The 8,398-nt window shown below is 47.5% G+C and overlaps 1 long non-coding RNA gene across 1 annotated transcript in view; it reads left to right on the top strand.

The window, feature by feature from the left end:
• The first annotated feature begins 2,838 nt into the window (after positions 1 to 2,838).
• LOC101678958 overlaps positions 2,839 to 8,398 on the top strand; it is a 52,917-nt gene continuing 47,357 nt past the window's right edge. The window contains exon 1 of the long non-coding RNA XR_199459.3: positions 2,839 to 3,960. This is a non-coding gene — a long non-coding RNA (uncharacterized LOC101678958). The remainder of the gene's footprint in view (positions 3,961 to 8,398) is intronic.

Below are 8,398 nucleotides of genomic sequence, written 5' to 3'. Positions count from 1 at the left end.
ATATCAGAGACAACCTGGGAAAAAAAAAAAAAAAAGGTGGTTACTTCCGGCCCCACCACGGGTTCATCTTTGTGCCCTGCATTGTCTTCGAAGCAAAAGGCTTTCTCCTCAGCTGAAATTTGGTTTTGATTTTATTCTGTAAATTTTGAGTTACTTCGAACATACTAAAATGGGTACATTGTGGTGCCAATATCTATTGATCTCACGTCTAGCTTCGTCACAGATGTACATTTTGTCATTATGGCTTCGCAACATGTTTTAGGAGGCGGGAAACATCACACAGATGTGGTTGACTTGTTGGCTCGTTTCCTGTAAGGAGCTGAGCCTCCAGTGGCTGTGTGAAGGGCCATTCCAGACTGTGCCGGGGGGGTTCTCTGGGGTCTTCCAATCCTTTCGTTTCTGCTTCCCCTCCCTGTGGGGCTGAGCGCTGGTGGCAGGTGGCCTGCTCTCATACTGCCTCCCCCCACAGGGCAGCTCTGACTCAGACAGGAGCTCCTCGAAGCCTCCCCTCCCTGTCCTCTGTCCTCCTGGGCGCTGGCCACCGCTTGAAGCTTCAGGAAGGTCTCAGTCTGCGAGGGGCTTCCCCAAATGCAATCCTCTCCAAGCTGCACCTGGACAGACATCTTGCATGGAACTGTCACCTCACGGTCATCTCTTTTGCTTGTCAGTCTCCGGTCCCTGGGACTGACTACATAGATGGATACTGAACACAAGCCTTGTTATGGTCCCTTTCTTAGGACCAGTTCAGGCCAGTCTTGGGGGTGGGCTGCTCCTTCGTTCTTTGTACTGTCCTCTGCCTTGCTTGGTGTTGTGTCTGTGTGAGGCTAGCCCCTAACAGGACTCCATTACCACTGGCCTTCGGACATGGAGGGGGGCTGCATGGTTGAAAATGTGAGTACCACCTTGGACTTTCCAGAATCTTAACTACTAACAGCCCACAGTTCACCGGAGTGCATCCCACTCACAGAAGCAGTGGATCAGCCCAGATTATGCCCATTGTATGTATCACGTAGTGTATTCTTATAATAAAGTAAGGTAGGGAAAAAGAAGACATTAATAAGGGGGAGAAAATACTTTGACAGGACTGCACTGTATTTATCGAAAAAAGCCCACCCGCGAGTGGATGAGCGCAGCTCAGTCTGTGCTGTTCGGGCGGGGGTCCGGATGTCACCCGGGTCTTCGGCCCAGCGCGCACCTCTTTAACATCCCCGCGGGCCTCTAGCGGATGTTGGATGCCGTCCAGATGCTGCTGTTGTCCCTGTTGTTCCGAGTGGATGTTGTGCTTTTTGTAAATGCCACAGGCCGTGCACTTCCCGGAGCAGGGAACCTTCCTGCTGTCCCACACGGAGCCTGGCACATGCAAATATGCTGTGGCCGTCGTTGGGGCCCCAGAAGCCGTTCTGTGTTCCAGAAGCCGATGCGGTCGAAGTGGGTACCCGTTGTCCTTCCTGTTTTATGGCCTGCAGTTCACTGGGTAATTTTGGTGTTGCTCTAATACCTCCTTGTAGAAAGCAGTCAATTGCCTTGAGCACGGCTCAGAATAGATTGCTCATTAAATTGAGTTCCAGACAAGACTGCAAGGGTATTAGCCTGATGCTCCAAAGGAGCAGGAAGCCTCAAGGGCTTAGTGTGATTATTCATTTGCTAAATAACACAGACACACAATGGCTTAATTACAGTATTTTGCTGTGAAAAAGAATTGTAGTGATTTCCACATCAGAGTATCTCATTAATGAGATTTGCTAACTGTTATTGGCAATATTCGGAAATGCCCTTTTATTTTAAATCATTTTCTAAATTGCTAATGTCGTTTGTGGGAGAGGAGAGTTCCTAAAACCTCTTGTGGAGGTGAAATGTTAGTGATTCAGAAAATCCTCAATGTTAATTTCTTCCCGGGCGGCAAGACTTGATGGTGCGAAAAAAAATGCATTTTTGACATCTCTCTGCGTCTCCACATCATCAGTATTCAAGTCATTACAAGCATCAAGGATCCGAATGTAAAAGGAAAAAAAAAATCCAAATGTGAGGGTTTTCTCCCTCAGGAGTGCACAAGCTCAAGTACGTTAACTATCCCGGGTCACACATTTGTTTCCCAGCCCTGCCACCTGTGACCTTCGTGGTCTGGTCAAGATATTTAACATTTGTAGACCCCCGTCTACTCATCTAGGATGTAACTAAGTTCTTTTACTGATTCAACAGATGTAAAAGGCGTGCTCTGGGCTCTCTTCTAGGCACTAGGATTACAGCAGCAAAAATAGGGCTAGACCAGACTCCTGATGTGCAGGAGCTTATTTTTATAATCTAGAGAGAGAAAGCAGAATATAGGCCCAAGATACAACAAGCCCCCTGTAAAGTTTATGAGGCAAATGAATTTGGGGGATTTGGTTGAAAAATACTGGGGAGTTCCCGCTTCAAGGTGGATGGCCGGGGGAAGCCTTCTGAAGATGCCAATGTATTTGCAGAAGCTTGAACAATTAGGAGTCACCCTTACAAATTTTGGAAGGAAAAGCAAAAAGACATTTGGAAGAACATTCCAGGAGGAGGGAATAATGAATACAGAACCTGGGGTAAAAGTTCATTGAGCTCTTAGAGGGACATCAAGCAATGAAATTCAGTGATTTCTACATTCCTGAACTAAATGCATACACACACGTGCGTGTGTGCGTGTGCTTGCGCACACCTATTTTTTTTTTTTTTGAAGATTTCATTTCTTTATTCGTGAGAGACAGAGAGAGAGGTAGAGGCAGAGGGAGAAGCAGGCTCCATGTGGAGCAGGGATCCTGGTGTGGAGCTCAATCCCAGAACCCACAGGTCATGACCTGAGCCAAAGGTAGATGCTTAACTGACTGAGCTGCCCAGGTGCCCTCATTATTTTTAAGCCCAGTTTCCGGGGCTCCATTTCCATCATGACTTATCTGCCTACACCCAACCCATCCCAGGTACCCAGTGTGTTTAGCCAACAGACAAAAGAATGAGAAAATTCTTCCAGTCAGACCTTCTTGTAGATCCCAGTCTCTTAATTCTCCTAAGAACTAGGGATTGCCAAGGAAATGGGTGGAATTTAAGGGATGTGATTTACCTGTGGTTTTGTCAGTTCTGAATATGAAAAGTGCAGACCTTAGACTCTGGTCCCCACAGACCCTGTTGTCAGCTGAGGGGCCCCTCTCTTGGCTAGTCCGTGTTCATGAAACAGCGCTGGTGCCGTAGGGACCCACAGTGGCTCCGTCCGCTGGTTCAGCCACGCCTCTGCCTGCCTGGTATCTGGAAGAACGTGTGAGAGAGTGTGGAACCTTGCACGTGGGAGTCCGCGAGGTGCGTCCCCTCTCACCTTGGCTGTCCAGGTGCCATGGCTGTCTAGCTACTCACCCTCTTCCTTCCTCCTGGCATTGGTCACTTCCATACCTGTAGACACCTGGATTTAGGTCACACTCACAACAAGACAATGTCCATAAGAGCAGGGAAGTATTGTCTTCAAGGTTTTTATCTCCAAGATCTAGAGCCAGAGGCTGTTACTGGACGAATGGGTCTTGTCATCTTGCCCCATGACATTTCACCACAATGTGCTCAGGGGCCCATGTGGGAAAGTGTGAATGGGAAAAAGAATTTAGAACCGTAATTTCAAGTGATACCTCATAGGTAGCTATTACATTCAGATTTTTTTCTTCTTCTTTTTATAGCTTTATTGAGATAGAGTTGACCTGTCGTATTGTGTACGTTTCAGGAATAAAACATATAGATTTTATATCCGTACATGCCCTAGTCTTTCCCTCTTTATCTGCAGTTTCGCTTTCCATGGTGTCGGTCGCCTACGATCCACCGGAGTCTGGAAGCTGGTGATGCTCCTTCTGGGGCTCCGTGGGGTCACTCGCAGCCGAACGCAGCGTCACACGGCCATGTCATTCACCTCACTTCTCATCACGTGGGCATTTTGTCATGCACACCATCATTGTAGGAAGAAGGGTGAGTCCGGAAGCTACTCTGAGAGACAGAGAGCTCATGCACATAACTTTCGTTTCAGTATGTTGCTATCATTGTTGGATTTCATTCTTCGTTCCTGTTGTTAAACTCCTACTGTGCTTGATGTAGAAACTAAATCTTATTGCACGTCTGTATACGTAGGAAAAAGCATGTATGAACGGTAAGTTTGGTACTGCTCATGATTCAGGCATCCGCTGGGGGTCTTGGAACGGATCCCGCACCGAGAAGGGGGTCCACTGTATTGCACCATGATGACCACAATTAGGTTATCAACATATTCATCATCTATATCATTATAAGTTTTGTGTGTGTGTGTGTGTGTGTGTGTGTACTGAAAATTTTAAAAATCTACTCTATTAGCAACTTTCAGATACGCAGGAAAGTATTGTGAACTGTAGTCACCGTGCTGAATGTCTTACCCCCCGCACGCATTCCATCCTATAACCGGAAGGGTGTCCTTTGACCCCCTTCACCCATCCCTTCCCCCCTCTCCCCCCCCCCCGCCGCCCTCCCCCCATTACCTCTGGCAACAACTAATCCATTCCCTGTTTCTGCGGGTTAGGTCTGTTTAGGCTTCGCGTGTTGGTGGAATTGTTCAGCCATAAGAAAGTCAACCTCTTGGATGAGCTCCATGTTGTTTTCTTGTCATCGGTTTTGCCATTGATGCAAAGTCAGGTGTGCAGATAAGAGGCAGGGGCTGTAGAATCTTCCTTGAGTTATTTCATGAACACGACAGGCTAACTTAATAAAGTCAAATTTCTGATAAATGGGTTTATTAACAATTTCCATAAAAATGAATGAGTTTAATCGCTTCAACTTAAAAAGGAGGGATTTAAAGGACCATGATCTAATACACTTGCACTAATTTATTTCTGCTTTGTGAATTAAGAGCATAAAGCAACCTGCTTGATAATCCCTTGACAGACTAATAAATGAGAACCAGGTTTTTAAAACAGAAAAGTTGATATAATTAGAAAGCTATTAACTTTTTCTCCTACTCCAGCATCATGGAATAAGTAAGCCACGGGGGACCTGTCCTTCAAAATAATTAAATTTTCAAATTAGCTTTTTGATTCAAGAATGATTTGATTTAATCATTTTGTTAAGTTGAAGTGTGTAACTGTGGCTATTTGGAAGCTAGTTCCTGGGTTTTTTTTCTCCCTTTAATTTTGGGAGCTTCAAAGCACGTATTTAGGGTTTGCCATGCGCTAAGCTGGTGCCTCCTGCTAGGTTGGGTTTTTTGACCTGCACAGCACTCTGATGACATAGAGAGTAGTAGTGTTCCCATTTACAGGTGGGGACACTTGAGGCACAGAAAGTTGAAGTTACTTCGAGTCCTGGGGCTTGAATCCATGTTCTTAAGTGATTCTCTCCACTGTCCAGTTAAATAAATACATAGCAGGTAGGAAAATAGAGATGGATATTTGACTAAATCTCAGGCAGCAAAAGCCAGAACCCTTGAGAGAGGGAGAATGGAGTGGCCCTTCACATTCCAGATTGGTTCCCCAGGTCCCCCTCTAGGATTCTGAGGGCAGATTCCATGGACTGACATTCCAGATTGACATTCCCCAGGTCCCCCTCTAGGATCCCAAGAACAAATTCCATCGATTGACATTCCAGATCGATTCCTCAGGTCCTACTCTAGTAGGATACCAAGAGCTAATCCACCATTGGCTGAAGCACCTCTGGGTATCTTTAGTGTTTCCCTCTTGAAGGTCTTCTTATTTTAGGAAGCCCTTTTCATAGTTCTGCGTCTTGCTCATCCCAAAGGGACACTCTGTAAGGATGCTCATTTCCCTGCCCTTGCACCTTCTGGAGGGCGTCCACACCCCTCATGGTTTCCATCTCCAAAGCCCGTGTCATAGGCCTGGCTCTTCTGCCTCTCCTGCATTTAAGGGCCTTCTGGTTACACTGGGACCCCCAGGGTGATCCAGGCTCATGTCTCCCTCTCAAGGTCATCTCCTTAGTAACTGTAATACCATCGGCAGTCTTCCTTCTGCTTTGCCATGTAGCCTGGCATCTTCATAGTTCCAGGGACCACGGCGGGGGTATTTCAGAAGGACAGTATTCTGCCAACCAGAGTGGGAGGACAGAGGCTTTCCAGGAGAAGCCACAGGGACACCTCGTGACTTGCACGAGTCCCCCTGAGTCGGGGCAAGGCCTCACCAAAGCAGCTGTCCCTGTTTTGTCTCTACTCTATTTCCCCATCGAAATGATAAGATCCTCTGGGCTGGTTTCATTTCAGGCCATTTTTCAGTGAAAATACTCCAACCGCAAATCTTGAATGAAATGGCTGTCTAGAAATTGAGGAGCTTGGGCAGAGGGAAAAGGCTCATGGTTCTTTCTTTTACTTCGGGAATCGTGTGCCATTGTGCTGGTATCAAGAACTGAGTATCATCTTCCACGCCTTCCAGCTGTGAGCTCCGATCCGTGTTTCCCATGAGATTTTCTCCACCGTCCGTGAGGCCACATTTGCTCTGGGAAACATTTTCCAGCAGTACCAAGCAGCCAAAACAAGGATCGTTTCCTAAGTCCCTGGCATTAAAGCACAATTTATTTTCTCTTTCAGTCACCATTTCTGGAAGGCAGGCACAAGTTTAAAATCCCAATTTGTTGGTTAGAGCTAGGGCCGCCCCGTGGCAGTCCTGTGTAACAGATCGTGTAAATGGATCTAAATGCGAGTTTCTTGGTTTCCTCTTATTCTCTGGACAGGAGCTACCAGGGCACTCTATGAGCTCTATCTTAAGGACATCTGTAATTGTTGCTGAGGTTTGCAGAGCAGAGCAGTTGTAAACAGGAGATCACAGGTGATGTCATTTTGTAGCTGAGACGGGGGCGGTGGCTGGGTCGCCTTCGGGGGCTTTGCTTCTCCCCGGAGCTAATAAATATTAATAAGGCAGAAATACAAAATGCTGTGTATCCTTTGACAGCTTTTAAGTTTACCTTTCTCTCTGAGAATCTCTCTCTCTTTTTTTTTTTTTCCTTTCTGTAAGTCAGTTTCTCCTACCATTATGGTTAATTTCTCTAAGTGCTCCTTCGCAGGCACAATGAATCCGGGGGAGGCACTTTCTTGCCCTCCATATATCCCACTGCCTGGCTGGTGACCTCCTGCATGGCGGGGCCATGGGACATCTTTCTGGTTGCTTCCCCGGGGTTGAGATTGAGTGACACCATTGTCTACAAGTGACAGTAAGTTCTCCATCAGCCCTCTTCTCGTCTCCCCAGGTCTTCTGAATTTGGGGAACTTTCTGAGATGCGATGGCTCTGGGGAGGCAGCTGTGGCATTCTGCCCATCCCGAGAGTCAGCCTGGCTGCTGCGGCCCTCCGACGTGAACCAGGATGGAGTCGGTTCTACGGAGAATCGAGTGTGACTGTCCCAGGCTGATTTTGGCCTTGCCCGTCTATAGTTGCGAGAGCTGTCATGGACTCTTTGTCTCAACCAAACGATACCTTCCAGTTAACCAGTTCAAGGGCAAGAGCATAGACCTACCTATGTCATTTCAGCAATAAGTGTTCAGATGCCTTCTCTTTGCTACAAGGCTTGAGGAGGATCTTAGAATTCTAACTGCCTCTGCCTTTTCTGCTTCATGGCATCACTGTAATTCAGATACTCTGCTCCGTGCGTGCTGGGGCGTGGTGCATCCTGCAGACGGCAGTCCTCAGAGGAGCAATATCCCTTACGTCACATTTGGGGCAGCTTCCTGAGCAGGCCTGCACTATGAAACTCTTCCCTTAAGCTATAGCGTAAACTTCACTTTGGGTGAAAATCATCTGAACTCTTCCCGCTAGGAATGTACCATGGGGCTCGGCTGGAAGGTCCCATGGCCGATCTTGTAGTTACACACGCAGCGGGTCACGTGTGTTGAGAAATGTGCCCACAGGGGAGAAGGCTACCTGTGGAACTTACAGAGCGTGTGCTCTCTGGTCTGCATTTTGCCCCCGGACGTGATCCCATTTAATCCTCACAAACTGCTGAGGTCGGCAATGCTGAGGTCCAGTTCCAGATGTGGTCACTTAGGGCTATCCATGGACTGGGTGATGGACGCAGGGTTCAAAACCACATCTTACTCCAAAGTTCATGCTTTTTACCACATCTACAGGCTTCCTCCAAGGAGGAGAGAATCTCTAGGGCAACGGGTCTATAGATGAGGAACTGTTCATACGTAGATGTAAAACTGGGTCCAGTCTACCCTCCTGCTTCAAACAATGAGAAACATCCACAGCATGGGGCATTAGGAAATGTAAATTAAGACTACAGCTAGAGCAGCTGCACACGTGGTGGGTAAAGCCCGGGGCTGTGAAGACATTTGCCATCTGGGCAGGGGTGAGGGGAGGAAGGCCGGTTCTAACCATCAGTTGTTGATCAGAGCCAGAGCCCCGTTTCCGTGGCGGGCTGTCCAGCACTGTTGTGGGCCGCCTA

The sequence above is a fragment of the Mustela putorius genome, unplaced genomic scaffold (genome assembly GCF_011764305.1).
Source record: "Mustela putorius furo isolate JIRA1106 unplaced genomic scaffold, ASM1176430v1.1 tig00537248_pilon_pilon_pilon, whole genome shotgun sequence".
NCBI classification, from domain to species: Eukaryota; Metazoa; Chordata; class Mammalia; order Carnivora; family Mustelidae; genus Mustela; species Mustela putorius.
The sequence above is the reverse complement of the archived record's forward strand: the minus strand, read 5'-3'. Positions and strand labels throughout refer to the sequence as shown.